At 41.9% G+C, this 15,086-nt stretch overlaps 1 protein-coding gene across 4 annotated transcripts in view; it reads left to right on the top strand.

Annotated features, from left to right (window-relative positions):
• The first annotated feature begins 324 nt into the window (after nt 1-324).
• The window catches only part of ROBO1 (roundabout guidance receptor 1), a 1,247,412-nt gene continuing 1,232,650 nt past the window's right edge, over nt 325-15,086 (top strand). For all 4 annotated transcript variants that reach the window (XM_089330676.1, XM_089330673.1, XM_089330675.1 and 1 more), the window contains exon 1: nt 325-464. The gene's annotated coding sequence lies outside the window, so the exon portion shown is untranslated. The remainder of the gene's footprint in view (nt 465-15,086) is intronic.

The raw sequence follows: 15,086 nt of genomic DNA, 5'->3' as shown, positions 1-15,086 counted from the left end.
ATGACAAGAGTTTAAATGTGAGGTTTTTTTCCTCGGTTAAACATCGCAGCAGGCATTACAATACCAGAGGTAACGAATCAATTAAATCCATTTTCCCCTCAGCGTCTCCAAAGCTGCGTGCGTAGTGTTGCTGTGTAGTTTGGAGCCGGAGCAGTAGGACCCAGGGGCCTCCGCAGCCACCAATGGAAGCGCACACTTGGCCCTATTTGTATGCAATGCCGTCTGCTCTGCGCATTAATAGTAATACAGATAACGGGTTTGAAAGAATTCTCTCCTGAAGAAGGATTCAATTTTTCCAGGGTGCCGATCCCGACTTTCCTGTCTCGCTCTTTGCTACTCTTTAGGTTATACATTCTCTGGCAGCTTTGGCTTGGTTTAAACTCGGGGAGGTCTCTGAGCACAGCAAAGTTGGAGGGCTGCGCCTGCACCAGGGAGCCGCTAGATTTCTGAAAACGCTCGAAGGGGTAAGTCTTGCAAATGATTGCAAAGGGAGTGACGGATAGCCAGGTTTAGATGGTAAAAAGATCGTGCTCGGTTTTTCACTCCTAGTTGTGGGAGTCGTCGAATGCGTGCAGAAAGGACTCTGCAGTTTACCCTGAAATTGTCACTGACCTACCAAGGTATTTGGGGAGGGGGGTTGGGGACCAAACACCCAGAGGCTCCACTGGAAATTCCAAGGGTACTCTTGGGCAGAATTCAACAAGTTTCCCTGCAGGGATGTGATGTTTGTTTATATCCATGCAAGTTGTGCCCGGTGTCGGTTCTGGGTGGGCTGTGCCTGCTTAACAAAGAAGTTTCGGGATTTCTGTCTGCCCTGTGTGTGTGTGTGTGTGTGTGTGCGTGTGTCTCGGTTAACCCTGCTTCGGAGATTATGTGCCGCACTGGGGCTTCCTGGGGACACACGGGGGAACTGTCTGTTGGGATGCTGTGAGCACCAGCGGCCAGCTTCTTTGGGGCTGGGCAACTTCTGCGCATAATCTCGGTGTCTCTGGACGCATGGGTTTTCGTGTTGTGGACTGAGGCATAGAAACCCGCAGGCTCCGAGGAGCTTCCCAACTTTGAAAGCTTCTGCAAGAGTGGATGAGAGTTGGGGTTGTGAAAAGAAGCAGCACTGGGTGAATCTGGTGAACTCTAGGTGATGTGTAGTCCATTGGGGGTCTTTAGAGACCTGCGTTTCCAACCTGCAGCTTTTTCCCCCGGAAACGTAGAGCTGTGAAGATGAGGCTTAGAGCTCAACCAAAAGGGACTTTATCTAAGGGAGTGGATGAGGGAGAGCGAAAGAGACGGAGAAGGTAAACGAAAGAACAAGGTGCATCCGATTTTTCACATACAAAAACCACACGCATGGGACGTGCCAGGAAGCGCTCCAGTTGGCGGCGTTTCGCTGGAACACCTACCGCAGGGAGCTCCAGGCGCCTCTGCATTATTGATGAGGCGCTGTGCCCTTCTGGGACCCCTTCCTGCTCCTTCTCCTTGCCCCCTCTGGCCTCCCTCCTTGGAATTGGGGAGGTTGGTGCGGGTGCGGCAGCGCGCGCGACTCAGCACCGCAGAGCGGGGGACACAATGGGGAGAAGCAGGCAGAGCCCTGCGGGCTGCCGATGCAGGGTGCACGGCCCCGCAACCTAGTCTGCCGCTGTGCCGGGGGCTGCGGCTCTGCGGAGGCCGCTCAGGCGCAACGACCAGGAGCTCTGAGATTCCCGAAGGGACCTGCGCAGGGCGCGCACACCCCTCTGCAAAGGTCCTGGGTTAGCTTTGTGCGGTTGCTGTGTTGCAGGCAGACAGGTGGGTGGGGGAGACGCAAACCTAAGACATCCACTCCAGTGTCAGGTCGCAGCAGCTACGTTTATGCGATAGCCCCCGGCTGCTGTCCAAGCATCCCAGAGGACATGTGCCCCAACAGAGAAAGGGCACGAAGGGGAAAACAGGGAAATACTGACGAAACCGCCACAGGAGAAAGGAAGCAAGCGACATGGGCTAATTCTGGCCCTGGCTCAGGCTTTCAAGGCTCTTTTAAGTGATCTGCTTTAGATTGGGGCTTTGAAATGCTGTCCCCGACCCCTCTGCGGCACGCAGAGGCAGGCTTCCAGGCGCGAGAGCTCACTGGAGACTCCTAGAGATGAAGGAAGGGGAGGGCAGGCAGGAAGCCTCCTTTCCCGGCGTCAGTTTAACCCTGACCTCAGCACCTCCCACCCTTTCACGCCCCCGCCTGGGGGTGCTCGACCTTGTAAACTCCTCCTTGTCATTTGCACCGGATAAGTGATTTCCGGCAGGCTGTGTGTGTGTGTGTGTGTGTGTGTGAGAGAGAGAGAGAGAGAGAGAGAGGGAGAGAGAGGGAGAGAGAGAGAAGTGATTGGAGATTGTTTAATGTGGCTGTTGATTGCCAACCCCTGCTGAGCACATGGAGGAAGGCACACAGAGGACCCTATAGAATGGCCCACATGGATGATGGTCGCATGAAGGGGATCCTTCAGAGGAAACATGCTCCTGGGAGGTTGTTGGGGAGGACAATGTGAGTACACCCCCCCACCCCCCCCACCCACACACACACATTTGCCCTCTTCATTCCACTGGTTTATTTTAAGGCCAACCAAAAGCCTGGTAACTGGGTTTCCAGGCCCAAATATGAATGTGTTAGGGTTTTGCAAAGCTCAGTTTGCCACCACAGCACCTGCTTCCATTTGCTGCATCAAGAAGAATCCCAGGTAGCTCTTTTGAAAACAGCCTGTAAGTCATCAAGCACGTTGATTTTTATTAAGGGGAAGGGCAGGGTTGGTGAGTATTCCATTAACCCCTTCCAGATCTCAGAACTCCAGTATTCTATTAACCCCTTCCTGCACTCCCCTCCCCCCTCCAAAAAAAAACCCAGAAATAAAAACAACAGCCCACTAGCCAGAACAGATATTCAATTGATAATAAGACCTTGATTCTCAGAAAGCTTTTCTCCTGGGGAGGGGGCTAGCTACAGATGAGCAGTGTGGAAGGAATGAGGGCTTTCGCTGTTGCCATGGATTTTGGAGTTTCTTTAACCTTTCTCCCCATATCTTCTTACTCCATGCGCCTTCCAATTTAGCTCTGTATGATCTGCAGAATTGAAGCACAATGACACAGCTGCAGATCCCTGATGGAAAGTTGCTCCAGAAAACAGCTGCTAATCACATGTTTGCTGTGTTTTTCCAACTGACTTCCTTTTACTCCCCATTTCTTCCCCCTCCTCTGTCCTTGAACCAGCATTGCCATCTTCTAGGCTGTGTCCTATGGAGATTAGTGATTTCCAGTGGTGGAGGACTGTGCTGAGCATGGGAGGCAGGCAGAGACACAACAACTGCCTGGGGAATCACACAGGTTTAAAGCCGACTTTGTTTTACCCTGTGCTGCACAAAATAGAGAACAAATATCCTAATATTTCCCCAAAGGGAATTTTATTGCTCTGTATAATTGTTTTTTCTATGACATAATAGACTCATTCAAACACAAGATAACACTGACAAGATAACAGAGGTGAAAGGGTCACTATACACTTGTGTGTGACATTTGGACACTAGTATTTGCTAGGAAATCTTGCATTTTGTATCCATCAATATAGGATACATTGGGATTGTTTTTATTTAAGCAAGATTGAATACATTATGTTTATCATGAGGCTGAGCAACTCAAGGCACTGCAAAGATGTGGATTTTGAAAGAAAAAAAAATCAAGGCAGTAAAGCCAAGCCTTGGCAGCTTGATGAATGAGCAGGTGCAATGCGCCATTTGAAATGTAACTTGGGGTGAAGTTCCACCAATCTGCTAGAGAATGAGCACGTTTTTGTCACCCTGAAAACGCAACTGGTTTTCCTCTCTAAAATCTGAGAGTTCAGAAACAAAACCACAGCACCATTCAGAAGGCTAAATTATGACCTAGTCACTGAATTGTATATCTAACTTTGCTGTTGAAGTGAGCAGTATGATTGTGGATACATCATACATACACATTTGTGCCTGCAATAGATTTGTGCTCTAGGGATGAATCAATTCTCCCAATTCTACAGGAAATCGAGATCTCACAAGAACTGTGGTCAAATCCTAGCCTTTTAGGAAAAAACTATACAGTATTAGACAATAGGTTCCACTTAGTCCTAACACCATTTTTGGAAGTAAGCTTTATTGGGTTTCTTTAGCATACAGAGACTGGAGTTCAAAGAGCCTAAGCAAAAGGAACATAACCATTCAGGAAATAAGAGGTAGAGCCAGGATTGGAAATAAGTTTTTTCCTGGGACAGAGCACAGTCAGTCCTCCGTCATTTCCATATGGATGTTTCTGCACACATGACCTCTCTGATCTGGAATATTTCCCCTTTTCCTTAACTAAATCTTATCCATTTGTTTAGAGAAATCCATGTTCCTCCTCTGCCACAAAATGTCTCTATTCCAGCCCTCACAGCTGTTGTTCCTCTTTAAAATTCCAAATCAATTATAAAATCTGCTATCTAATTTTCTGTTAATTTGGAAACCAAAAGACACAAGATAAAAATCTCTTCAGCCTTTACCCTGTTATAACTTTTACATAATTTATGTCAACTGTAATACTCTATTCACTACATTTCTCATTTAAATTTTAAAAATATTTATTATTATTATGTATTTGAAAGACAGAGTTACAGAGATAGATAGCGATCAAAAGAGAGCTCTTCTACTTGCTGGTTCACTCCCCAGATGGCCACAAGGGTCAGAGCTGTGCCAATCCAAAGCCAGGAGCCAGAAACTTCTTCCAGGTCTCCCACACAGGTTCCAGGGTCCCAAGGCCATAGCAGAGAGCTGGATGGGAAGTGAAGCAGCCAGGATTCACCCACTGCACCACAGCCCCAGCCCCCTGCATTTAGATTTTATTTATTTTTATTATTTTCTCATTATCCACAATCACCCAGATATTGTCACATATTTCTAAAGTTTCAGTAACAAAACTCAAAGTTTATATCTTTAGTCCATACCTTACTCCTAATTGCCAGATTCATACATATATATACATACAAATATATATACACATACATATATACATATATACTATATATGTCATATATATGATTTACTCATGTATTTGAAATGCAGTATTATAGAAAAAGATGGAGAGGGAGGAGGAAAGAAAGAGAGAGAGATATTTTTCATCTGGTGGTTCCCTCCCCCAAATGGCCACAATAGCCAAGGGACTGGGCCAAGCTGAAGCCAGGAGCTAGGAACTTCTTCTAGGTTTCCCATGTGGGTGACAGGGGTCCAAGCCTTTGGGACATCCTCTGCTGTTTTCCCAGGCACATCTGCAGCAACTGGATGGGAAGTGGAGCATCCAGGTCTCCATCTGGCACTCACATGGGGTGCTGGTGTTGCAGGTTACAGCTTAACCCCTGTGCCTCATCGTTGGCCCTGCCATATTTATCTTTCAAAAGATCAGCTACACATCTCCACCTAGAGATGGAGCACTAATATTTTAAAGGATAGCATCTTAATGAAAACCATTCAAAGCCACATGTCTCTGTCTTGCCAAACTTAAACTTCTACTTCTGTTTCCAGAAATAGCACATCATGCATCCCAACAATTTCAACTTTGACATATCTTCTGTCTCACTTTCTATATTCACGAAATGAAAAATGTATATAATGAGGGATTCATTGTTCTTGAACCTCAACTCCCAACGCTAAAGACCTGCACACCATTCCAATGACTTTTTTCTGGAATTATCCTTACAGCCTGTCATCTTACCTCTATTCTTGCCACTTGAAGTTATGTATTTCATTTCTTCCAAAGCTACCAATGATGTGGTCCAAACTCCTTATCATATCATCCAAAGTACTCTATGTTCTGATACCCAAAGTCTTCTCTTCAGTTCTATCAATTACAGGAAAATCTGGTTTCATTTTCTCATGTATTCAAGATATTTGACTCATTTATGTTTTTTAAAAGATTTATTTATTTATTTGAAAGTCAGAGTTAGAGAGAGGGAGAGATAACAGAGAGACAGAGAGAGAGAGAGAGAGAGAGAGAGAGAGAGAGATCTTCTATGCACTGGCTTACTCCCCAAATAGCTGCAAGGTCCAGGGGCTGCACCAGGCCAGGAGCTTCATCCAGTCTACCACATGTGTGGCAGGGGCCTAAGCACTTGAGACATCTTGTGCTGCTTTCCCTAGGTTATTAGCAGAGAGAAGGATGAGAAGTGGAACAGCTGAGACAGAAACTGTCACCCATGTGAATGCTGGCATTGTAAGCAATGGCTTTACCCACTAAGCCACAACACTGGTGCCTGATTGCTTTATATTTTTTTGTGCTAAAGCCTATGTCCCAAATGACTTGCAGTTCCTTTTTCCTTTGGTGACCTGTGAAAACTCAAAACTGCTCTCAGTTATTTGGTGAAGATCTTCACACTAAGCATAGATTTAAATATCTCTTTGAGAAGCTTTCTTTTTTTTTTTCTTTTTAGTTTGCCAACTCCTATCTTATTTATTTATTTTTTTAACTTTTATTTAATAAATAAAAATTTCCAAAGTACGGCTTTTGGATTACAGTGGCTTTTCCCCCCATAACTTCTTTTTTATTTATTTATTTATTTATTTTTTTGACAGGCAGAGTGGACAGTGAGAGAGAGAGACAGAGAGAAAGGTCTTCCTTTACCATTGGTCTTCCATTACACTCCAATGGCCACCATGGCCGGCGCGCTGCAGCCGGCACACGTCGCTGATCCGATGGCAGGAGCCAGGTACTCATCCTGGTCTCCCATGGGGTACAGGGCCCTAGTACTTGGGCCATCCTCCACTGCACTCCCGGGCCACAGCAGAGAGCTGGCCTGGAAGAGGGGCAACCGGGACAGAATCCGGCGCCCCGACCGGGACTAGAACCCCGTGTGCTGGCGCCGCTAGGCGGAGGATTAGCCTAGTGAGCCGCGGCGCCGGCCGCCCCCCATAACTTCTTTCCCACCTGCAACCCTCCCATCTCCCTCTCCCTCTCCCATTCCATTCGCATCAAGATTCATTTTCAATTCTCTTTATATATAAAAGATCAATTTAGTATATATTAAGCAAAGATTTCAACAGTTTGCACCCACACAGAAACACAAAGCGTAAAGTACTCTTTGAGTACTAGTTATAGCATTAATTCACATTGTACAACACATTAAGGACAGAGATCCTATATGGGGAGTAGGTGCACAGTGACTCCTGTTATTGATTTAACAATTGACACCCTTATTTATGGCATCAGTAATCACCCTAGGCTCTTGTCATGAGTTGCCAAGGCTATGGAAGCCTTTTGAGTTGGCCGACTCCGATCTTATTTAGACAAGGTCATAATCAAAGTGGAAGTTCTCTCCTCCCTTCAGAGAAAGGTACCTCCTTCTTTGATGGCCCCTTCTTTCCATGGGGATCTCATCGCAGAGCAGAAGCTTTCGTAATAATACCTCCAACATTCTATTGTACTTATTGATGCACCTCTGCCGTGGTGCTGTGCTGTGGTCTAAATGTTTGTGTCCCTCCAAAATCCATAGTTCAAAACTCTGAGCTTCAGGGTGATAGACTCAGGAGATAGGAAGTTTGGAGCCCTCATAAGTGGGATCAGAGTTCTGACAAACACCCTTGCCCCTTCCACCGTGAGAGGACGTGGAGAAGATGGCTGTCTACGAATCTGCTAGCATCTTGTTCTTGGACTTCCGAGCTTTCAGGACTGTGAGAAATATAGTGTTTATTTATGAGCCATCAGGTCTATGGTACTTTGATGTAGAAGCATAAATGGACCAAGACAAGCTGAAAATTCCCTGGAGTAGAATTTCTCTAATTTGGCCATTGAATGAAAGATGACTCAGAATCCCACCCTCCACACACACTCCAACATAAAACAAAACAAAATAAAAAAACACTTAAAACACTGAGCTCTGAACCCTATGTCATATGTACTTAATTAGAATATGTGGGAATGGGGGCTAGTGCTATGGCACGGCATGTTGAAGACTCGACATTCCATATGGGCAACAGTTCGAAATCTGGCTGCTCTACTTCTGATTCTGCTCCCTACTAATGCTTCAAGAAAAGCAGCAAAGGATGGCCCAACTCCTTGGGCCCCTGCACCCATGTGGGAGACTGGAAAGAAGCTCCTGGCTTCAGATCAGCTCAGCTCCAGCCATTGCAGCCATTTGGGGAATGAACCAGCAGATGGATAACTATCTCTCTCTCTCTCTCTCTCTCCCATCTCTCTATAACTCTTTCAAATAGATAAAATAAATCTTTAAAAACTAAAAAATAATATATGGGAATGGCTACTTGAAATGCAGATGTGGGGGCCAGTGCTGTGGCTCACTAGGTTAATGCTACGCCTGTGGCACTGGAATCCCATATGGGCCAGGTTCTAGTCCTGGTTGCTCTTCTTCCAGTCCAGCTCTCTGCTGTGGCCTGGGAAGGCAGTGGAGGATGGCCCAAGTGCTTGGGCGCCTGCACCCACGTGGGAGACCTGGAAGAAGCTCCTGGCTCCTGGCTTCGGATCGGCGTAGCTCCGGCTGTAGTGGCCATTTGGGGAGTGAACCAAAGGAAGGAAGACCTTTCTCTCTGTCTCTGTCTCTCTCTCTCACTGTCTAACTCTGTCAAATAAATAAAAAATTAGCTGCTCTTTAAAAAAAAAAAGAAATGCAGATGTGAACAAGCATGTCAAATGTAATCAGACACGTGGAGTATGTCACAATAGATGCTCTCCAATTCAGCCAGGTCAACATGGAGAGTATTCTAGCAGTTGGGGTGGGAACTATTAGAATAGCCTCTCAGATACTTTTGAAAGCTGTGAGCAGGTTTTCCTGGATTAGCCTTCTCCAAGAAAGATCTGGTCACAGATATTTAGAGGACATGAGTCATTCTTACTGAAATAGGACACTCCTGCATCAAAAAAGCACCTTTGTCAAAAGCAGAATTTCGTTGTTTACATATGAAGGTAAGCTTGAGCACAGAGGAGCTTCTATGCAGAGTACTTGAAGTTATTAATAACTGTGACTTTTTATCATTGTGACATATTTGGTTGGAAAAGGCAGAGACAACAGCAAAGCACATCCCCTTAAATTACCCTGCAGAATAAGTGTAACATATTAAATAGAACATTGAGGCCTCTTAGGTATTCTTCCAGATGCATCATGCTCTCAGAGGTAGCTAGTATTGTTATTTGCTATTATTATTTTCATGTGTTTCCCCTAGTTTTTACTGTGTGTATGTGCAACCTAAAATCACATATAGTATAGTATTAAATAACTCAAATTCTTATAAAAATTGTAATATATTATGGACAATCTTGGAATTATTATTTTCATGATGTATGCAAGTTGTTGCAGACAGATTACTTTATTGATTTTCATTGCTGTATAGTATTCCATTTTATAAATATACTATGTTTTTCTCATTTGCTAATGGGATTTTCCAAATGCAAAATATGACCTTAAATATTAGTAATTTGTTTTCATCTTTGTAGATGCCTCATTGGGCGAAGTCCACCACTATCTTAGATACACGTCTAGGAGGGACACTGCTTGGTTATTTGGAATGTATGCCTTCCATTTTTTCAGATTGCCTAATTACTCCACATGGTATTTATAATATTTACAGTTTGGAAGGATATTCGTGAGAGCCACTATACTATCATTGTCAACATTTGATATCAGATCTCTGAATAGTTTTATTTTATCTTCTCTGGTTATTAATTCAGTGATCATCTCAAGTTGAGCACTGAGATTTCTTCCACTGTGACTTGCCTAAACCTTTCCCCTATTTTTCATTATTTTATTTTATTTTATTTATTTATTTTTATTTGACAGGCAGAGTTAGACAGTGAGAGAGAAAGACAGAGAGAAAGGTCTTCCTTCCGTTGGTTCACTCCCCAAATGGCCGCTACGGCTGGCGCTGTGCCGATGCGAAGCCAGGAGCCAGGTATTCCCTCCTGGTCTCCCATGCGAGTGCAGTGCCCAAGCACTTGGGGCATCCTCCACTGCCTTCCCGGGCCACAGCAGAGAGCTGGCCTGGAAGAGGGGCAACCGGGACTAGAAACCGGTGCCCATATGGGATGCTGGCGCTGAAGACAGAGGATTAACCAAGTGAGCCACAGCGCCGGCCCCTCCCCTATTTTTCTATAAAGACATCTTTTTCTTAAAGTTTTTTAGGAGTCCTTGATTTATTCTAGAGCCTGATTGTTGTTTGGAATATACATTCAAAATATTTTATTTTTTTCCTTGTTTCAATAAAGGAAGTATTTTTTTTTATTTTTTACTACTGTATACACATAAATGTTTTACATATGTGATGTGTAGTTATATATAATGTTTAGTTAAATTCATAAAACCTTTTAGTATGTTTTGTCTTTTTCACATCTTGTTTTGGAAACCACTTTGTGTTTTAAAGTCATAACATATTCCTATATCATTTTCTTAGCAGTTTTAACATTTTGCTTTTTATATGCAGTTCATTTGGTCTATCTGTAACTGGTTTTTATTTTCAAGTACTGAGGAATGAGACTGTCACATTTAATTGTTCCATACGTGGGTGGGCTGGCACAACCTTTTTCCTATAAGGCTTCTCGGCATGTCATCATTTGAGACACTTGTTTCTGCTTATTGTCTACATACATTGGTATGTAGACAGTCATCTCACTGAGTCATCACAGTGTTAATGAACCAAAGTGAAAAGCATTAATTAAGACTTCAACTAAAATCAGATTATATTTAATCAGTATTAATTTTATGTCATTTTTATGACAAACTGTAAAGCCTATTTGAATGTATGTGAATTGTTCATGTGTACTGTGTCTGTAGCTATGCCCATCAGCACTTTTTTATAGTTCTTGACAGAAAAAAATTAATGAATATCCCAAAGACATAGTTTCTTTGTTTACACGACTGTAGCATGGGTAACCATTCAAATTGAGCTTTAATGCATGGTAAGAGGAATTGTGACTCACTCAATGAGTAAAACATAGTTGACCGTTTGCCACGTGAATTATAACCTAGAAGCAGCATGACATTTCAGCAGAACAGCCGGGCTCTTCTGATCAATGTGTAATCCTTGAATAAGCACTCTAAAAGATTAACCCAACCACAAAAAGTTTAGAAAGGAAATCATTGCAGTGCACTACACTAATACACATCATGTTAACCTTTACCCTGAAAAGAGAAACTGGAGGGATAGTAAAGCAACTTCATTAACTTATAAAGACTTGTAGACAGCACTCTGTAACTTGATTTTTATTCTATTATAAACAATAATATACCAAGCAAAAATGTTTTGTGCTGTGCATTGGAATATTTAGATATTAGTTATTAATTTAGAATGATTTTAGGAATGACCTGGATTAGCCAATGAAATAGTTATATATTTATAAGCTTACCATTTGCAAAGAGGACGCTACACTGAAAACAAATGACTGCCAGTCCAGCAATTTCAGTTCGTTTCAAGCAATACTTTTTGTCAGAACCCTCATGAAGGAGAGGAGTTATTTTAGGAAATTAACAGGTTCACGGAATGCCTTTGATTTTTCACTTTTTTTTTGGTTCTTCTTTACAAAACTTCAAGTCTGAGTTCTACGCTGTCCCTCATGCTGGGACTCTGGCTGACTTTCCTCACTTCTCTCCACTGCTCTTCCTATTTCCTGGGGAGTCTCTGTCCTGTGACCCAAGTACACGGCATCCTTCCCCATTCATTCTGCATTGTTTCTTCAACTGTCTTCTTGAAATAATTTTCCCTTTTGCATCTAGTGAGGTCACAGTCACCCTTTGAGATCTAACTTGACTCTCTCCTCCTATTTGAAACATTTCCTACCTTCCCTGTAGAAAGTTTACACTCATCGTTTTTCATTTGTGTGTCCATAAATACTCAGCATGCACCTATATTATCCTTTAGTACAAGCAATATTTGTATGTAGGTTCTTATCACAATGCTGTGACTAACTAGGAAAAAGATGACAAGCACTTTCTTCATGTATCTTTCAAAATGTGTACGGTCATAGTGTTCCAGACATTATCTGCTTTTACCTTTTGAGCACCTAAGATGTTCTTGTGCCAAAGGACATTGAATTTCTGATTGTATTTATTTTTAATCAGAGTTCCACTTATTTACTTATTTATTTATTCATCCATTCATTTGTAATGCAGTGAGAGAGAGAGAGACAGAGAGACAGAGAGAGAGAGACAGAGAGAGAGAGAGACAGAGAACCGAACCCAATATCTGGGAACTCCATCCATGTCTTTCACGTGGGTGATAGGGCCCAACTACTTGACCCTACCACCCATAGCCTCCCAAGGTATACATCTGCAAGAAGCTGGAGTCAGAAATAAAGCTGTGACTCCAACTCAGATACTCTGATATGGGATGTGTGTGTCCCAAGTGTGGTGTGTTAACTATTATCCCAAATGCCCTTCTTGAGTTTCAGTTTAAAGAGTCACATTTTACATAGTGAATCAGCAGAGGTAACTAGTGGCTACTCTCATGGAGACAGCAAATAAGGAATATGTCTGTCATTAGAGAAAAATTGAAGTGCCCAATGTTAGGAAGAAGAAACTCACCATAAAATTTGGACCAAACAAATTAATGAATGAAAATATTTTATGAGAATGCTAAAAAGATAAATCCATTTGATTTTCACTGGATGACTGCCACTGAGGTGGGTTATACTCTTAAGTAGATTGTGAGGATAATTTTATAACTTTACAGGTTTAAGTGTGTCCTGGGAAGAAACATAATCTCAGCCTAACCAAGAAGCTGATAACAATGTAAAGCACCAAACAAAGAAAGGGGACAGTTGAAGCTTATCTTTGTTGAATTTCTTAGGTGGTCACTGAAAACTAGTTGGCCCAAGATAGCAGCCATAGTAAACATCATGTATTATTTAGACACAGGCATATAAGAAATAGGAAATAGTTACAAACCTATCCCATTAGATGTGGATTCCATCACATGAGGAGGTGAAATTACTGAGTCTTTTTCAAACATCAAATTTAATATGATATTAACAGCAATTAAGATTGCTATTTAAAGTGTTTAAGAGGACAATTAAGGTGCCAGTTAAGATGCCCATGTCCCATATTCAAGTGCCTGGGTTCAATTCCTGATTCCACCTCCTGACTCCAGCTTCTGGCTAACACGGATCCTGGGAGGAAGCAATGGTAGCTCATGTAATTAGGTTCCTGTCACCTTTGTGAGAAACCCGGACTCAGCTTCAAACTCTCTGCTTTGGCCTTGCCCTGTGCTAGCCATTGAGGGAATCTGGGGAGTGAACCAGTAGATGGCAACTCTTTCAGTTTTTCTACCTTTCTGTTGCTCTATTTCTTACATAAATATTTTTAATCCTAGAAAAGAACAAGTGTTAACAAAGAATTGTGGAGAAATTGGAACCCTGCATATGGTTGATGGGAATATAAAATGGTGCATTTACTATGTAACAGTATGGTGGTTCCTCAAACACTCAAATAGAATTAACGTATGATACAGCAACTGCACTTCTAAGTATATACCTACAAGAATTGAAAACAGAGACCCAAGCAAATGTGTATACCCATGTTAATAGCAGCATTATTGCAAGCCAAAAAAAGCAGAAATAACCCAAATATTCCTTGATAGATGCATGTATAAGGAGAAATGCGAAGTATCACCTGCAATTCTGCTATATAAGAGGAATGGAATTCTGATAAATGCTACAGTATGGGTGAACCTTGAAAATACTATGCTAACTGAAATAAGCCAGACACAAAATACAAATTGTGTGAGTTCATTTATATGAAGTTCATAGAATGGTCAAATTTATATAAATAGAAGCTTTATGGTTGTTGGCAAGGAATGGGGTAAGGAAGGAAGAGTTAATGTGTAATAAGAACAGACTTTCTGGTCTATAAAATGAAAAAGCTGTAACTAATGGAAGTTATGATGGTCACATAAAACATAAATGCAGTTGATGCTACTGAAAAGTGGTAAAAATTTAAAAGGGATAAATTTCATGTTACATGTATTTACTATGATTAAAAAAGAACTGTGACACATATTTATTGACTTCATTTTGGTTAGGTGTCCATACTTTAAAAAATTTGGCTTCTTAATACCCTTTAAAATGTTAATTGTAAATATAGAACAGTCTTATGTCAATAGAGATTTTGTGAGAAATGAGATATATTAAATATATCTTCTCTATGGGATACATTGTCCTAAATAGCACATTTAATTAAAAAAAAAACCTTAACAATGAAAATTGTGATTCTTAGTGTGAAAGCTAGCAATAAATGATGTAGTTTTTGCAATGACATGACTGCATAAATAGATGCAGTAAAGTAGCTTGAAAGCCCAGGAGGACTTCCTGTTGGGTCTGATACAAAGTGGCCAATAAGGCAGTTTCTTAGCCACCTGCACATGCAAACTGCCAGATCAAAGACTCATATGATCAAATGGGATTACTCCACTGACACAAATGTATGCGGATGTCGTGAATTGCAGATTAGGGAGCATCTGCTCCTTTGCTCACTCCTTGGGGGGCAGGAAATGTACAAGGAAGGGTCTTGTTGTAGTGATGGTGAGAACACTGATTGCTCTTGGTGCTGGAAATAAAGATGCCACAGTCACATCCTCCTCTTTTATGTTTTTATTCCCTTAGTGTAATCAGATTCACATTCTGATTATAGTATCACTCTAATCCATTCTTCCATTACTGTTAAATATTCCAAGTAACTCTTCTTCATAGATAATGATATTGCATACTTTAAAACAACTCCCTGAAATTTACTGTCCTTTGTGCATTGTGCAAAAACAAGGCTGTTCATGTAACAGACAGTGACTGGGGCGGTGAATTGTTTTTCTAGAAGGTAACACATTGATTCTGTTGTGCACTTTTACTTGATGCTGTTATTTGTAGTTTTTTTTTTTTTCATGAAATTAAATTCAGCTTAATAATCACAACAGGGTGGAAAGAAGATCTTGATTTTATTAGTTTATTAGAGTAACATTCCCACTGCTCAAATTTACCAATCATTTTCATTACAAGGACTGTGGGGTAACTTGAGAATATGCAAAACTCATACCAAAGCAATATGAGAAAATGAGGAAAAAATGTTTGCATTTTGTCTAGAG

Source organism: Oryctolagus cuniculus, chromosome 4 (genome assembly GCF_051225735.1).
Source record: "Oryctolagus cuniculus isolate XC-2025 breed Fujian yellow rabbit chromosome 4, ASM5122573v1, whole genome shotgun sequence".
NCBI lineage: Eukaryota > Metazoa > Chordata > Mammalia > Lagomorpha > Leporidae > Oryctolagus > Oryctolagus cuniculus.
Note: the sequence above shows the minus strand (reverse complement) of the source record. Positions and strands in the feature narration are given on the sequence as shown.